Genomic DNA, 18,945 nt, shown 5'->3' with positions numbered 1-18,945 from the left:
GGAAATGTATCTTCAATAAGGGTCTGAAGGTGGGGAGAGTATAATATGTAGGCTATGGAGTGGAAGGACCTTCCAGGCCAGAGGCAGGATGTGTTTGAAAGATCGGCCATGAGATAGATGAGATCTAGGTACAGTGAGAAAGATGCCATTAGAAGAGCAAAATGTGTGGGCTGGGTTGTGGTAGGAGAGCAACAAGGTGAGGTAGGAGGGGGCTAGGTGATTGAATGTTTTAAAGTCAATGGCAAAGAGTTTTTGTTGATGTGGAAGAGAATGGGCAATCACTCGAGATTCTTAAAGAGTGGGCAAACATGGGGGAAGGTTTTTGTAAAACACTGACCCAGACAGCAGAGTGAAGTATGTACTGTAGTGGGGAGAGACAGGAGGCTGGGAGGTCAGCAAGGGGGCTGATATAGTAGTCATTCAGTACAAACTTCACTCTGCTGCTCAGATCATTTTTCTAAAAAAAGTTCTGTCCAAGAACGTCAACTTCCACATCAAACAGAAAATTCTTCCCATAAGATTTAAAACACTCAATCATTTTAACATATTCTATCTTTCCTCATTGATTTCCTACCACAACTTAGCCCCCACACTCTGCTTATCTCATGCCAACCTAATCACTGTATCTCAATCTTGCCTATCAACTTGGTGACCCCTTGTTGACATCCATACTCTGGCCTGAAACTCTCCTGCTTTATAAATGCCTCCAATGGCAGCCCATCCAACTCTCTATCAAGCACAAACTCCTCACTATCAGATTCAAGGCCCTCAGTCAACACTCTCCACCTTACCTATCCTCGCTTGTCTCTCACTACAACCCAGCCCACACATTTTATCCCTCTAATACCAATCTATTCACTGTTCCTGGCTCTCAACTCACCTGCCATTGACCATTTCCTCACCCTCCATCCTGCCTGGAAAACCTCTTTTTATGTATCTTATAGACCAATACTCTCCTCAGCTACAAAACCTTACTGAAATCATACCTCCACCAGGAAGTCCCCCTAGGATAAGCCGTCATCCCCCCACCTTATTTTCTTCCTGTACTGCTTCATCCATCCCACTTTCATTCATTCATTCATATTTATTGAGCTCTTACTGTGTGCAAAGCACTGTACTAAGCGCTTGGGAGAGTACAATATAACAACAAACACATTCCTGCCCACAACAAACTCACAGTCTAGAGGAAGAGACAGACATCAATATAAATAAACAAATGAATAAATTACAGATATATACAGATGCATACATATGTGCTATGGGGATGGGAGGGAGGATGAATGAAGGAGGAAGTAAGAGCAACGCAACAGGCAGTGGGAGGAGAGGAGAGGAGGGCTTAGTCAAAGAAGGCTTCTTGGAGAAGATGTGCCTTCTGTAAGGCTTTGAAGTGGGGGAGAGCAATAATCTGTTTGAAATGAGGAGGAAGGGCATTCCAGGCCAGAAGCAGGACTTGGGCGAAAGGTCAGCAGCATGATAGATGAGATTGAGGTACTATGAGAAGGTTAGCATTAGAGAAAACAAGTGTATAGGCTAGGTTGTAGTAGGAGAGTAGCCAGGTGAGATAGAAGGGGGCAAGATGATTAAGTGGTTTATAGCCAGTGATTCTTTAAAATCCTTTAAAGCCAACTGTTATCCACTTAAGTACTCATGCCATCCCAAACCCCAAAGCACTCATGTACCCATCCCTATCCTTGTTGCTTTTCTAACCTTTAATCTATTTCATTATCTGTCTCCCCATAAGCTCCTTGAGGACAGGGATCATGTCTAGCAACCATATTATATTGTCCTGAAGAATTAATACAAAGATTTCCTCAAAGTAAACATCTAACAAATTTTATCCATAGATTCATTTGATGAAATGACTTAATATGCATTGGCCTCCAACCGCCTAAATGACTTTTGCCCCCATGACTTTTGAGCTCTCTGGGCCATCTTGTATTGAAAGAGAACTGCATTCCCAAGTGCTATGAGGAAATCTAGAATCTGTGCCCCATTACTCTAGGCCAAGTCTAGGCTCAGAGCTGAAGGGGATCAGAGGAGAAACAGCCCACTGAGTTAATTATAAGCTGATTGTCTTTGGTCTCCTCACATCAAACATTCTGAAATATTCCTTTGCTGCCTGCAAAGTTCATGTCAGCACCTTAGCAGGGTTAGGTTGGCCCCACCTACTCTGGCATCAAGCTGGACATGATTGGAAGGGGCTTTACAGACACTCGTGTATTGTCCTTGATCAGGCTCCTCCCTCCAGCTTCACACGCAGCCTCATGCTTTTTCTCTTTTTCATGGCCATACTCCCCCACCTTTTGGAGTTAAGGACTGGTTCAATAGGAGGAAGGGAGCACAGCTTTCTATTACTGCTCCTGCTCTGTCTTCTCCCATGCTTTCATACCGGCTCCCAGGCCAACTCCACCAAGAAGGCCAGTTAGACCTTCTTGCATGGTGCAGTGTGGAAAGGGTGGACCCTTTGCCATCTTTAAAAGCTCCCCTGTAACCAATCATTTTGTGAGGCCCAATCATGCAGTCTTATTCAAATTTGCTGCCGTAACCCTTTCTGCATGATGGCCTGCAGGTAGCTTCTCTCAAAGATGGTGGTGGTAATACCCATCCCAAATACGAGTTGAGTTGAGATGTTCAAGGTGCTCTTTTGAGAGACACATAATTCTTTTCATCTGCTAGCACACCATGGTGCTGCATAAGCTTCAATATCCAAGTATCTTTTCCCAGTGCTTAGTGTAGTGCTTGTCACAAAGTCATCATCTACCAAAGGACAGGAATATCATAATGATTACAGTGTTTGCAACAATGTTGATAAGGATATATTAGTGCTTTCCCGCAATCCAATTATGATCTATTTTGCTCTTCTACACATCTGAAGATACAGTTTTTGACAATCCTTTTTCAGACATGGGGTCAATGATACTAATAATAATAATGTTGGTATTTGTTAAGCGCTTACTATGTGCCGAGCACTGTTCTAAGTGCTGGGGAGATACAGGGTAATCAGGTTGTCCCACATGAGGCTCACAGTTAATCTCCATTTTAAAGATGAGGTAACTGAGGCACATAGAAGTTAAGTGACTTGCCCACAGTCACACAGCTGACAAGTGGCAGAGCTGAGATTCGAACTCATGACCTCTGACTCCCAAGCCCGTGCTCTTTCCACTGAGCCACGCTGCTCAGTGGACACTGTGTGGTTCGAGGTTCACTTTGCCGTGGTGTTAGAGTAGAGCTGGGTTTTACAATGAAGTGAGTGTCCTATTGGCCTACGCAGTAATTGGACAACTGTATTTGACTCCACCATCTGTTTAGATCTTCAAAATGCTTCAGGTTTGTAAAGCATTGCATAAACCCTGCCTCTATAAAAAGTAATGCATGGTTCATTTTCAATTACTCACTTCGAGTCCCTATCCCATATGAGGCTTACAGTCTGTTTGACCTGTTCTTGTTATTTCTAAACCAGTGATTGTTACAGGGCGTAGAACACCGTAAGTGCATAACAAATACCATAATGATGATGTGGGCTTTTAGAAGGTTAGGAGATAGGTTTCTGGATCAGCTCAGGGCCAATTTTGCAGACATTACCTCTTCTCTCCTTTTTATCTTGAGATATTTTCTGAGAATTCCACCCACACCCTCAGAAATGCTTTTTCCTTTGATGTGAAGGCTTGAAAAACGAAACCTGAACAAAGAGGATCCACTAGAGTGTGATGGAAGAAGGAGGCACATCAGAGCAGGGTCTGTCCATTACAATTCAAGTTATCCAGATCCCATTTGGTCCTTCGGGAAGCTGAGGGTGAGCCAGTGGGGAGAAGTCACTGGAGAGAATGAGGTGGGGAGAGGAGGACGTTTGTTATCCATGAAGCCATGGGGAAATGATGCAAAGTCCCACAATCCTATAACAATACCGGAATAATCATTTCAGTGACTATCGAGTTGCAGGTTTGGTCTTATAGATTTTCTATGAAAATATTTACCCACTAGTGTTCAGAGTAGTAGTGATTATGACTACTGGCTTTACCAAAGGCAATGGTAAACCACTTCTGTATTTTTACCAAGAAAACTCTATGGATACACTACCAGAAGAAGTATAGATGGAGGTGGGGCGTTCTGGGAAAGGTGTGTCCATGACGCCGGGGGTTGGACACAACTCGACAGCATAAGTCAACAACAACAAGAAGTCCATTTATGAAATGGGTATTGGCAGTGCCGTCTTTGAGAGAAGGCACTTGGTAGCATTTTCACAAAAGGGTTCCTACTGTCCTAGGGTTCCTAGAGAAGCAGCATGGCGCAGTGGAAAGAGCATGGGCTTTGGAGTCAGGGCTCATGAGTTCGAATCCCAGCTCTGCCACTTGTCAGCTGTGTGACTGTGGGCAAGTCACTTAACTTCTCTGTGCCTCAGTTCCCTCATCTGTAAAATGGGGATTAAGACTGTGAGCCCTACGTGGGACAACCTGATTCCCCTGTGTCTACCCCAGCGCTTAGAACAGTGCTCTGCACATAGTAAGCGCTTAACAAATACCAACATTATTATTATTACTGTCACGTGGCCATTTGCAAAGAAAAGTGACATAGCAGCCATTATGGGAAGGGCTGGGTGATTACCATCCCCAGCTCTAAAAATTCGACAAGCAATTACTTTCTCCTACTCCAAAGCCTTCTTGAGGGCACTTCTCCAGGAGGACTTTCCTAACTTAGCCCCCCCACCCTTTCCTCTCCTCCCCTTCCTTTCTGCATCACCCTGACTTGAATTGCAAGACCATAAGCTTGTTGTGGGCGGGGAATGAGTCTGTTGATTGTTATATTGTACTCTCCCAAGTGCTTAGTACAGTTTCTGCACACTGTAAACTCACTAAATATGCTCAATAAATACAATCAAATGAATAGATTAATATGACGAGGACCAGGCTTCTGCATCTAGAGGACAGATTAGTGAAGCCCTTCAGATTCCAACTCAATCTCATTCTTTCTCCATAATCCAGGGCTGTATTCCCTGCCTTCTGTTGATGTGTCAGGGTATAATAGCAGGAGGGAAGCTAAATCTTCGGTTGCTTCTCCTAGGCTGCCTCCATCAAACGACCTTACACCGGATGCAGAGCACTTCCTACCTGTAAATCCTGCCCCTCTAGACTGTGTCTGTCTCCCCCTCTATACTGTGAGCTCACTGTGGGCAGGAATGTGTCTGTTGTTCTATTGTACTCTCCCAAGAGATGCTGCTTATTACAGTGCTTTGCACACAGTAAGTGGTCAATAAATACGATTCATTGAATGAATAATTGAATGAAGATTCCCCCCCAAATGAGCTGCCATAGAGAAACTTTTAAAGATGGTAATCATCCAGCCCTTCCCATAATGGCTGCTATGCCACTTTTCTTCACAAATGGCCTTGTGACGGTAGGTACCCTTTTGTTAAAATGCTACCAAGTGCCTTCTCTCAAAGATGGCACTGCCAATACCCATTTCACAGGTGGACTTCTTGTTGTTGTTGCCTTATGCTGTCGAGTTGAGTCCGATCCCCAGCGACGCCATGGACACACCTTTCCCAGAATGCCCCACCTCCATCTATACTCCTTCTGGTAGTGTATCCATAGAGTTTTCTTGGTAAAAATACAGAAGTGGTTTACCATTGCTTTCTTCTGCACAGTAAACCTGAGTCTCCAACCTCAACACTCTCCCATGCCACTGCAGCCCCTCATGGGTGAGTTTTGACTTGTAGCAGACTGCCTTCCACTTGCTAGCCACTGCCCAAGCTAGGAATGGAATGGGTCGTCCTCTATTTGACTCTCCCTCTCATAGTCGAGACTGGTAGAGTACTGGAAACTCTCCAGGTGCGACTCTGAGAGGTGCACATGTGGGGTGCTTGTGGTTTATTTGTTGGGTGTGAGGTTGGGTCTCTGAGTCAAGATGTTGAGGAGCGTTTTGAGGATGCACCATGACATTATTAGACTAGGAGCACCTTTTGGACATCTCACCCCACCCTATGTAGTTTACATTTCCTTTACCATGGTTCTGTAGGCAAACTCTACTTTATTACATAGTTGCTGCACCATTTGACCTCCCCAGTGATTATATGGAAATATGGACTGCCTCACTTCCAAAAGCCTCAAAATGTTAGAAATTCAATTTCTTGATCAGCAGAGGGGGAGATTTTCAGGTTTTAGCCTTTCTTCCTTTAATATTTTGAGAGATTTTCTGAGAGTACCCCTTGCTTCCACCCCTCCCGAGAAAGCCTTCCTCATATGAAAGGCAAGCTTGAAATAATCACCATACAGACAAGAGGATCCAGCAGAGGGTGGTGATATAAGCAGAGACAAAAGGACAAGGTCTGGTGGTAACTTGCCCAAGGTCAAAAAGCAGAAAAGGGGCAGAGGAGGGATTAGAACTCGCAATTCCTTTGACTCTCAGGCCTGTGATCTTTCCACTAGGCAATGCTGCTTCTTTAATGGACCATCAATCCCAGGGCAGCAGAAAGTCACATCCAAGCAAACAAAAACTTGAAAGAACATTATAGAGCTATAGGACATGATGCCTGTTTTCTAAGAGTATAGAGCATACTGGAGACAGAGGTTCAAGGAATGGTAATAATTGAGTGCCTACTGAATGCAGAGCACTGAACTAAGCACTTGGGTGAGGGCAGGGGAAGTAGGAAATATGGTCCTTGCTCTCAAGGATTGTGGGAAAGGGCTTGAGTGATTTCCCTCACCTATTCTGCTACCATATTCCATGCTTGATCCTGGTCTTTAGGGGCATTTTATCCCTGAGCCTTTCCCCATCTCAGGACTTTGGATCCCATTCTATCCTCCGGCCTCTGAGAGCAAAATCCCATCTGTCTTCCCCACTGTTGCTGCTGAGATGTAACTTTTAGTCACAAACCTCAAGCATACTGTTTCTTTCACCCCTGCAGACCTTGAATGGTTCATTCTCATTGTCTCCCAACCCCACACTGCCCCATTTTGTATGTATTGTCTTTCCCATTATATCCGATGGACCACTGATAAAGTGGTCTTTGTGACAGGTTGGAATTTGGGTTCGCAGATCGCCCCAGACTGGAATGGGTTTCTTGAGAAGAGCCTTGAATAATGAGATCAGAGGTCTCTCAAGGCTGGGAGGTCTCTCAGCAGACTCATCTCTAGGAAGCAGAAGGGCGGTGAGACTGCGACCCCATTCGTGGTTCCATGTGGATCCCCCCCCAACCCCAAGTGTCCCATCTCATCATTCCTCCATATCTGGGATCCTTGGGCAGTGAGTGTTCAAACCCATTGGGGTGTGGGGCTCCATCTCTCTCCACACCCCAATGGGTTTGAACACTCACTGCCCTAGGATCCATGTCTCTCCACATGTTTTCTGCGTAACCTTGGGCAAGTCACTTCACTTCTCTGTGCCTCAGTTACCTCATCTGTAAAATGGGGATTAAGATTGTGAGCCCTATGTGGGGCAGGAACTGTGTCCAACCCAATTACCTTGTATCTACCTCAGTGCTTAGTACAATCCTGGCATATACTAAATGCTTAAAAAACACACAATTATTGTTCTTATTGTTATTACATCCCACCCCTTGTCCTTTTCCCTCTCTTTTGATGTCAATATGGAACATCCATCAAGGACATGCAACTTCCTTAGGAGCTGGTGTGGAATTCAAGTTGGAAATGGGAGATGTCCTTCTCCCAAACATTCTCAATCTCTGGTTACTGTGAATGATCAGAAATGGACTGATGGCCAAGAAGGTGAAGGACAGTATCTTGGAGTAATTCACCAGGCGAGGGGATTTTTCCCTCATGTTGACTAAAATGCTCAGCGTGACTGTCCCTTGTCCATAAAGGAGAACATAGAGAGTGACCAGAGTGACTACATTCTTCGCCGCCCTGACCTCGGGCATCATCCTGGGGGAGCGACCAGATCCACTGAGGTGTTGGACCTGCTGGTTGTGTCTGTGAAGGTCAAATACCATTTAGCCGCTGGCCGTGCTCATGAGTCCCACAAAGAACAGGTCCCGCAGGGAGAGGACCACCGTGTTTACCAGAGTGGTGACTGTAATTGGACTGATAGAGTAGCAATATTTCATAATAAACATCATTTGAATATTGGTGAGGTTGCGGGATCTCTCCATGTACATCGGTGTAGTTACCTCTATCAGCAGACTGAGGACCCAAGAGAAGAGACAGGAGGGGAGAATGCTTCTGGGTAATTTGTCTTTGACCTCTGCCCACCAGGGTCCACTGGGACTGATGGTGATAGCCTGGAAGATGTCTGGCACGTGGTAGAGATGACTAGGCTCTGGCCCACTCGGTAGAGGTATAAGAGGATTTTACATCCAAAGGAATCCAGGAAGTTCTTCAGTCCCCAAGCTGACATGGTCTCTGGGATTCCAAGAGTGAGAAGGATGATGGTATTAGCCAATGCCAGCTGCACGAGGATCAAATCTAAAGGATACATCTTGTGGCTGATAAAGACCATGCGAGCACAAACCAGGAGGAGGAAGACATTCCTCCAGATGCCAATAATGATCTGTAGCAGAAGCAGAATGCCAAAAGACATCTCGCTAGCATCCATTCTCTGGGATTCACAGCAGGACCTTTGTGAGACTTCATCTAAAGGAACGTGATCTGGGGGATGGGGAGGTTAGAAGTTGCAGTGGCAAGACAAACAAACATTCCCACATAAACACACAGCAAAACACAGAAAGACCACTATCTCAGGATAATAATAATCATAAGTATAATTTTGGTAGTTGTTGAGTACCATGTGCCAGGCACTGTGCCAAGTGCTGGGGGGGGTACAAGCAAATCATGCAGTATTTGTGTTTGTATCTACTGGACCTGATATCAAACTGTAAAAATGGACAAATCCCACATTTGTTCCAATTGTATTCACATAACCCACCTCTTTGTCAAACTAAAAGAATAAGGGATCCTATTCTGGACCCACAAAATATTTACCGAATACAGTGGCTGATTGAAAACCACTGGTAATAGAACAAGAGGTCCTGGTGTTTGTCCAAGGAGAATAACCCAGCTTAGAGGATCGGGAGATCTGAGTTTTAGATCTAGACCTGCTTCCCAGTGCCAGAGGTGTAGGATTCTGACTGGAGAATTACCCAAGGCATTCCACGAGTTGGACATATCTCATGGATTATAAGAACAATAGTTAGCAGAGGTGGGTGACAAAGAGGTTCAGTGACTCCAAAGACTGCTGGGTCACAGAACTATAGCCCAGAATTGGCACTGTGCTGCAGACAACAAATCCTGAATGTCAGTCACCTTTCTGTGTCCTTCATTGAATCATACTGTAGGTACAGGAATTGATCACTTTGTGTTTTCTGAAACCCAGTCTCAACATGTATGTGCATTGGTTTATTCAGTTATTCCATTAATAATTCCCTTTATATTGTTTTCTCTGTAAATTAGCTCTATTTTTTCATAGGAGAATTTTACCACCAGTGATATAGTCTCCCTCTCCTATAATCACTGCCTTACCGTGGCAGGAGAGTTTGCAAATGCCAGTGAAACTTAGAGCTATTCCTTTGAGAGAGATTCTGACTAGGGTTACCTGTAATGGAAAGGTCTAAGCTGAAGCATTCAAAAAAGTTGCATCACCTCTGCTGGGCAGCAGTGACACAGGAAAGAGTCAAAGGTGGATGATCACATGATCAAATTGCTGATCAAAGAAAATGGAAGAGACTCAGGTTTTCGCTGTGCAGAAGCAATGGTAAAACACATCTGTATTTTTACCAAGACAACTCTAAGGATACACATACCAGAATGACTACAGATATAGTGTGGGATGATGAGCCCCTCAGGTCAGAAGGCACTCAAGGAGCTACTGGGGTTGAGTGGACGATGTCTCAGAATATCATGGGTATATACGACGTGGCCAAAGTACTGCCTTTGGGACCTTCAGTCGCTGATGCTGCCGTACAAGAAATGACTACCTGAAGCTGTAAAGATATGCTTAACATTGGAACATGGAGTATGAACCAGGGAAAAGCTGGCAATACTCAAGAATGAAATGGCCCAGTAGAAAATCAACATCCCAGGAATAAGCAAATTGAAATGGACTGGTATTGGGTATTTCCAATCAAATGAGTACAGTATTTAGTAATCTGCTCATGCTGAAAAAAGAAGAAATGGCAAAGTGGTAAATTGGACAAAGAACTTGCTATGACAGTTATTGGGTATAATGCTGTCAGTGATATCTGTTAGATTCAGAGGGAAACAATTCAGTATGAAAATACTTGAGGAGTATGCCCCAACAACGGCTGCAGAGCAAGAAATACAATGAAGTCCAGAGATAAAAATTGCAAGAAGAATGTGTTGGTGATCACTGGGGATTGAAATGCAAAAGTTAGTAATGGAATGGAAATGAAGGTTGTTGGAAAATATCGCCTTGGAAATCAGAATCAAATCAGAGACCGACTTACTGATTTCTGTGAATCAAATGACTTTTTTATTGCTAACACCATGTCAACCAGACTGGCCCCACCAATGACTCCAGGGTCCAAAGAGACTGAGGCAGCAGCCCCCAGGCCCCTGCCCTCCGTTGTCTAAGGGCAGGCTGAGAAGCCACTGCAGGGGTATTGAGCATTCCCAGACAGAGTCCCCTTTTCCTCTGCTCTTCCTCCCCTCCGCATTGCCCCTACTCCCTCCCTCTGCCTTCCTGGCCTCCCTGCCCCATAGCACTTGGGCATATTTGTACATATTTATTATTCTATTTAATTTATTAATGATGTGTATATATCTATAATTCTATTTATCTATTTTGATGCTATTGATGCCTATCTACTTGTGTTTTTTGTTTGTCTCCCATTCTAGATTGTGAGCCTGTTGTTGGGTAGGGATTGTCTCTATCTGTTGCTGAATTGTAATTTCCAACCACTTAGCAGCACACAGCACACAGTAAGAGCTCAATAAATACGAATGAATGAATGAATGAATGAATGAATGAATGATGATGATACTACCCTACTAGCAGAAAGTAAAGAAGTTTTGAAGGTTCATTATTAAAAGTTAAGGAACTGAGCAAACTGATGGACCTAAATTTGAATGTCAAGAAAACAAAGATCATGGTAACTAGAAGTTTTAACATTTGTAATGGAGTGTAGTGGAGATTGAAATAGTTGACAGTTTTTCTCTCCTGGGATTGATAATCAATAATAAAGGAACTAAAAGTCAAGAAATACACTGAATATTAATGTTAGGAAGACTTGTTATTAAGAGCCTGAAAAAAGTTGTGAAATGTGCTGCCACAAAATTGTCATTTCTATGGGGTTTCCAATAACTGTGTATGAACCTGAAAGCTGGAAAGTGAAAGAACAGGATAAAAAGAGCATTGATTCTTGTGAAATGTGGTGTTGGAGAATGCTTTTGTGAATGCCAAGGTCTGCCTGAAAAACAAACAAATCGATTTTGGAACAAATTAAGCCAAAGTGGTCTTTGGAAGACCAAATGACTCAGCTTAGACTAGCATATTTTGGGAATATGATCAGGAGGACTAATTCTCTGGAAAAGGTGAGGGAAAACATGGAAGAGGCAGACCAGCAGCTAGATTGTTAGAGAGCATAATGAAAATAATGGAAGAACCCCTAAGAAATGTTATGGATTATGGCAGTTGACAGGACACTCTGGAGAAAATATATCCATTGAGTCACTATGAATCGGAAACGACTTGACAGCATTTGATAATAATGATATAGTCTTCAAATATGCAGGACAACTATATGTATACTTTTGTTGTCTTTCCCTATGGAAGGTGAACACCTTGTGGCAGAGGAAGTATTACATCTCTGTTTTGGATTTCTCAATTGTCTAAAACAATGTAGTGACCTCAGTGGATGCTCTGTAAATGATATTGCTAATACTACTAATAATACTTATAGCATTTGTTAAGCCCTTACGATATGCCAGGCACTGTTTTAAGTGCTAGGGTAGATCAAAGATAATCAGGTTGGACTCCATCCCTCTCACACATAAGACTTAATTTCTCTTTTACAGATATGGGAACTGAGGCCTGAAGAAGTGAAGTGACTTGCCCAAGGTCACACAGCAGATAAGAGGCAAAGACAGGATTAGAATCCACGGCCTTCTGACTGCAAGGCTCGTGCTCTATCCACTAGGCTTGTTCTCTCCAACTATGAATACAACTATTATTACTACCATGTCTATTCCTACTGCTCTAGGAACTAGACAGCCACACGCCCAAGATGCAACCTGAAAGATAATGATGTGAATTCAGTTTTACCATAGGGCAACTTGGAACAGCTCAGAATCCAAAGGGAAAGGTATAGTCTCCCTTCTCAGCTCCTTGGGTCCCTTCACCACTCCAAACTTAGGATCATGCCAGACTTAAGTGTGATTTTCTCCAACATAAAATTGCCCACCTTTCCCTCACAACCCCTTTGCCCCACCATGGTTGAACAAAAAAATAGACAATTTCAGCCTCACCTTGCTACACACTCTCATCAACCCCTGACCCGGGACACAGACAGTCAACTTCGAATGGCCTCCTGGCGTGTTGCAGGAAAGAGAAGAGCAAATACAGCATGAGATATTCAAATAACTTGGGAAAACTGGTGGCCAGGGTAGTTGTTTGCTGCAACTTTGAGTAGTTCTTGGACACTGAATCACAAGGAACCTTTCATTCATTCAATAGCATTTATTGAGCGCTTACTATGTGCAGAGCACTGTACTAAGCACTTGGAATGTACAAATCGGTAACAGAGACAATCCCTGCCCTTTGATGGGCTTACAGTCTAATCGGGGGAGACGGACAGACAAGAACAATAGCGATAAACAAATAAACAGCATGGCTCAGTGGAAAGAGCCTGGGCTTCAGAGTCAGAAGTCATGAGTTCGACTCCCAGCTCTGCCACTTGTCAGCTGTGTGACCTTAGGCAAGTCACTTAACTTCTCTGTGCCTCAGTTACCTCATCTGTAAAATGGGGATTAACTGTGAGCCTCACGTGGGACAACCTGATTACCTTATATCTACTCCAGTGCTTAGAACACTGCTCTGCACATAGTACCTGAAATTCGTCTTCTCTAGGCACAGTCCTTACTGACTTGGTTTTTATTTGGGACATTTGTCCTGATCCTTTCTGCCATTTTAATGTTTCATTGTTCCCAATGTATCTGCCTCCAGTTTTCTCCCCAACTAATCCCTAACTTAGCACTTTTCCTATCTTGCCTTCAATACTGTTTCAGCCAGTTGCAGACCTCTCTCCCACTCTAGTCTATACTTCACTCTGCTGCCCAGATCATTTTCCTACAAAACTCTTCAGTCCACTTCACTCCACTTCTCAAGTAACTCTAGAGGTTGCTCAGTCCACCTTTAAATCAAACAGAAACTTTGGGATTTAAAGAACACAACCACCTTCTCCCCTTCTACCTCACCTCACTACTCTCCTACTACAATCCAGCCAACACACTTAGCTTCTCCAATGCCAACCTATTCACTGTAATTCCAACTCATCTATCTCGCCTACTGCTTCTCACCCACATCTTGCCTCTGGCCTAGAACACCCTGTCTCTTCAAAATTGACTGACAATTACACTCTCCACCTTCAAAGCCTTATTGAAGGCACATCTCCTTCAACAGGCCTTCCCTGAATAAGCCTTCATTTCCTCTTCTCCCACTCCCTTCTGCGTTGCCTTGGTTTGCTCCCTTTATTCACACCTTCCCTCAGCCCTACAGTACCTATGTACAATTCCGTAATTTATTTATCTACATATATTAATATCGGTCTCCCCTTCTAGACTGTAAGCTCGTGGGGGCAAGGCATGTGTCTATTACATTGTTCATTCATTCATTCATCATATTTATGGAGCACATATTCTGTGCAGTGCACTGTACTAAGCGTTTGGAAAATACAATACAGCAATAAAGAGAGACAATCCCTGTCTACAACGAGCTCACAGTCTAGAAGTGAGGAGAAGACATCAATACGAGTAATCAGACATCAATATAAATAAATACAATTATAGATATGTACATAAGTTGTTTGTTATCTTGTGCTCTCCCACATGCTTAGTTCACTGCTCTGCACACAGTAAGTGCTCATTCAATATGATCGATTGATGGTTTCATTAATTAATATTCACAGATTTCAACCTCCTCAAGGATTGGGTTCTGTGTGTAATTCCCACCTGTGTATTCTTTCCCAGGATTTAGTACAGTGATCTTCACATAATAACTGTTGAATAAATACTATTACCATGGCTACTACCATTAATGACTTGACATGACAGTTAGCTACCACCTAATTTGTGAGGTCCAGTGAGTGGTCAACACCATCTCTGCAGTAATGACCTGAACCCAGTGGACATCTTTGGAGAAAAAATGACAGTGGTCATCTGCCAATTGTGATGGGTAAGATCGGGCTGAATTGGGATGTGGGATGTGGGGGGAAGATGTTACTATGAAGAGCGTGGTTGAGAGCAAGGACCTTGTTCACTGAGTTCTTGAATTCTAGGGTGCACACAAAAGGCACTCAGTCAATACTCTCGATGGATTGCTTGCTTGCTTTCTTGATTTCTTGGAACCTTTGGAGATCGTTTCCAACCCATCCCCACAGTCTGGAGCCTCCGGTCTTTGGAAGAAAAAAAACGCACGACAGAGACTTACTAGGTTAGCACCTCAGCCCTCCCCATTATGTATGTACTATTCATCCCAGCTGAGACCCGAGATCCAATCCCCTATTCCACTCTCATTCTCTCCCACCCCAGTCATTTCAAAAGAGTCCCAAGCCCAACACACACATCCTGCTCTGCTATACATTTGTGCATTGGCCCCTGGCCCAGAAAGAAAAGAGAAGAGAGAGAGAAGTACCTCTGTCCTACTCACCTGTTTTCTGCTCTCCTGTTGGCTGGGCAGGCAGCTTGCTGAACTCTGGCAGGATGAGGCTGAGGTAGCATTTATCAGCTGCTTTCCTCATTTCTTTCCTGCCTTAGGGAATGAACACTGTGTGTATGCGAATGAGTAACTCACTGAGGAGTAATCAGCTCTGACACTAGGGCAGTACCTAACCCTGGGACCAAACAACCCAAAAGTCTTCACACTAATTAGTTGTAAGTAATTGCATTTTCACACAGTGGAGTCATTGAATGGTATCAAAAGGTGAAGGAACAGGAAGCAATTTGGGGATCCAAATACAAATTAAGGGATCTATCCTTTACCTGCAGTGTCACTCAATACTGTGCCTTTCTGAAGATCTGAGCTACTGACTATATTCTTTCCTTAAAATCCCAGAAACAGCAACAACAACAATAACAAAAAATAACTAAAACAATAATAATAATACTAATAATAATAATGATGGCCTTTATTAATCACTGACTTTTCAAATCAGTAGAATAGATACAAGTTTTTAGAGGGGACACTGTCCTTGTCATATATCAATGACACCTGGATTCAATGATTCAATCACACCTGGAGCTCACAGTTAAGAGGAAGAGATGACAAGAATCTTCTCCTTGCTTAATAAATGTGAAACTGAAGCACAGAGAGAATAAGTTTCTCTTCCTTGGTCACACAACAGGGATTGAATCTTGACTAGAAGCCTGGTCTCCCAAATTCCAGTCCTGGGCTCTCCCCTCTAGGTTACACTGCCTTCCCCCTTTGTAATCTAGGGGTACACTTGCTGGCAAGGCTCTTGATTGGGGAGGGAGATAGGGTTTTTTGTGGTATTTTTAAGCCCCTACTTTATGTCAAGCACTGCTCAGATATAGGATAATCAGGTTGGACAAAGTCCTTACTTCACATAGGGCTCACAGTCTAAGCTGCAGGGAGCAGGATTTAACCCCCATTTTACAGGTGAATTAGCCAAGGCAAAGAGAAGCTAAGTGACTCCTCCAAGGTTACACAGCACACAAGGGGCGGGGCCAGGATTAGGACTGAGACCCTTTTAATCCTAGGCCCATGCATGCTCTTTCCACTTGGCCACAATGTTGCTCACATTGTGTTGGTTCTGATGGAGAAAGCTCTGACAGTTGATAGTTGTAGCAAGTTCTGCCACTGTTAGCTAGCTTGGAGGACACCAAGAGGAGCCAAATTGAAGGTTTTTAAATCATTATTATTATTCATTCGTTCATTCATTCAATAGTATTTATTGAGTGCTTACTATGTGCAGAGTACTGTATTAAGCGCTTTGAATGTACAAATCGGCAACAAATAGCGACAGTCCCTGCCCATTGACGGGATTACAGTCTAATTGGGGGAGACAGACTGACAAAAGCAATAGCAATAAATAGAATCAAGGGGATGTACATCTCATTAACAAAATAAATAGGGTAGTAAAAATATATACAAATGAGCGGGCAAGCACAATTCTGGGGGGGGGGGGGGGGCAGAGGGAAAGGGTGGGAAAAGGGGTCTTAGCTGAGGGGAGGTGAAGGTGGGTGGGGCAGAGAGGCAGCAGAGGGAGCAGAGGGAAAAGGGGAAGCTCAATCTGGGATGGCATCTTGGAGGAGGTGAGCTCTCAGTAGGGCTTTGCAGAGGGGAAGAGAATTAGTTTAGCAGAGGTGAGGAAGGAGGGCATTCCAGGACCGCCGGAGAACGTGACCCAGGGGTCAATGGCGGAATAGGAGAGAACGGGGGACGGTGAGGAGGTGGGCAGCAGAGGAGTGGAGCGTGCGGGGTGGGCAGTAGAAAGAGAGAAGGGAGGAGAGGTAGGAGGGGGCAAGGTGATGGAGAGCCTCGAAGCCTAGAGTGAGAAGTTTTTGTTTTGTGCAGAGGTTGATAGGCAACCACTGGAGGTTTTTAAGAAGGGGGGTGACATGCCCAGAGCGTTTCTGCAGGAAGATTCATTCATTCAATCGTATTTATTGAGGGCTTACTATGTGCAGAGCATTGTACTAAGCGCTTAGAATGTACAAATCGGTAACAGAGACAGTCCCTGCCCTTTGACAGGCTTACAGTCTAATCGGGGGAGACAGACAGACAAGAACAATGGCAATAAATAGAGTCAAGGGGAAGAACATCACAATAAAACAATAGCAAATAAATAGACTCAGGGTGATGTACATCTCATTAAACAAAATAAATAGGGTGATGAAGATATATGCAGTTGAGCGGACGAGTACAGTGCTGAGGGGATGGACAGGAGAGGGAGAGGAGCAGAGGGAAAGGGAGGAGAAGAGGGTTTAGCTGCGGAGAGGTGAAGGGAGGGAAGAGGGAGCAGAGGGAAAAGGGAAGCTCAGTCTGGGAAGGCCTCTTGGAGTAGGTGAGCTTTAAGTAGGGTTTTGAAAAGGGGAAGAGAATTAGTTTGGCGGAGCTGAGGAGGGAGAGCGTTCCAGGACCGCGGGAGGACGTGGCCCGGGGGTCGACGGCGGGATAGGCGAAACCGAGGGACGGTGAGGAGGTGGACGGCAGAGGAGTGCAGCGTACAGGGTGGGCAGTAGAAAGAGAGAAGGGAGGAGAGGTAGGAAGGGGCAAGGTGATGGAGAGCCTTGAAGCCTAGAGTGAGAAGTTTTTGTTTTGTGCAGAGGTTGATAGGCAACCACTGGAGGTTTTAAAGAAGGGGACTGACTTGCCCAGAGGGTTTCTGCAGGAGGATGAGCTGAGCAGAGGAGTGAAGAATAGACTCGAGCGGGGAGAGACAGGAGGAAGGGAGATCAGAGAGAAGGCTGACACAATAATCCAGCCGGGATATTATGAGAGCCTGTCCCAGCAGATAGCCCTTTGGGTGGAGAGGAAAGGGAGGATCATGGCGATATTATAAAGGTGAGACTGGCAGGTCTTGGTGATAGATTGTATATGTGGGGTAAATGAGAGACCTGAGTCAAAGATGATACCAAGGTTGCGGGCTTCTTTTAGAGTTTACTACAGGCCTGGCACTCTACTAAGTGCTGGGGTACATACAAGCTAATCAGGTTGGACACAGTCCCTGTTCCACATGGGATTCACAATCTTAACCCCATTTAACAGATGAGATAACTGACTCAGAGAAGTAAAGTGACTTGCCCAAAGTCATACAGCAGAGATGGGATTAGAACCCAGATCCTCTGATTTCCATGCCCGGGGTCTTTCCACTAGGCCAAGTTGCTTCCTTACCAGAGCATCAATTTCCCTGGCTGTAGAAAGTCACGTTCAAGTGCACAGATGCTTGTTGGGGAGTACAATGAAGCAATAAATCATAATGCCTGACATATACAGGTTCACAATTTAATGAGACAGAATGTCAAGGAATGGTAATAATTAGAGTATATACTGCCTGCAGCCCACTATTACTAAGCACTTGGATGAAGGCAATGGAGGTATTGCCGAATACTGTCGAATTGTACATTCCAAGTGCTTAGTACAGTGCTCTGCACATAGTAAGCGCTCAATAAATACTATTGAATGAATGAATGAATGAACAAGATAGAAAAAATGGTCCTTGTCCTCAAGTAGTGAAGGGAAAGTGCCTAACTTACTTCCTTCACTAGTCCTGCTACCATATGCCACACCTGACCCCAATCTTTAGCGCTTCTTGTCCCTGTGCTTTGTATATCTCAGGATTTGGATCCCGTCCTATCATCCATCCCCTGTGAGCAAAGACCCATCTGCCTTCGCATTGCTCCTACCGAGGTGTAACTGAGTTACAACCACTGAGGATCCTGCTTCTTTCTCCCCCATGGTCCCTGAGTGGTCATTCCCACCGTCCCCTTTCCTCAGACCACTCCATTTCCATCACCTTTTCTGTTGGGTCTGGAGGACCAAAAACAAGGCCTATCTAGCTGCTGATCCCTAGCCCAAATCCTGTCTCTGCCTTGGAACACCCTTCCTTCTCAAATCCAACAGACAATTACCCTCCTACCCTTCAATGCCTTATTGAAGGCACATCTCCTCCAAGACATCTTCCCAGACAAAGCCCTCCACCCGTTTCTTCTTCTTCCACTCCCTTCTGCATCACCCTGACTTGCATCCTATGTTCTTCCCCCGTCCCAGCTCCCCATCACTTTTGTACATATGTGCAAT

General features: G+C 44.4%; 1 non-coding gene and 1 pseudogene across 1 annotated transcript; both read right to left on the bottom strand.

The window, feature by feature from the left end:
• Positions 1 to 5,705: 5,705 nt before the first annotated feature.
• LOC114817086 lies at positions 5,706 to 5,843 on the bottom strand. Its single transcript, XR_003764937.1, has one exon. It is a non-coding gene; the product is annotated as a small nucleolar RNA SNORA7 (small nucleolar RNA).
• Positions 7,595 to 8,547, bottom strand: ORNANAV1R-PS4065 (vomeronasal 1 receptor ornAnaV1R-ps4065 pseudogene; annotated as a pseudogene).

Source organism: Ornithorhynchus anatinus, chromosome 15 (genome assembly GCF_004115215.2).
Source record: "Ornithorhynchus anatinus isolate Pmale09 chromosome 15, mOrnAna1.pri.v4, whole genome shotgun sequence".
NCBI classification, from domain to species: domain Eukaryota; kingdom Metazoa; phylum Chordata; class Mammalia; order Monotremata; family Ornithorhynchidae; genus Ornithorhynchus; species Ornithorhynchus anatinus.
The sequence above is the reverse complement of the archived record's forward strand: the minus strand, read 5'-3'. Positions and strand labels throughout refer to the sequence as shown.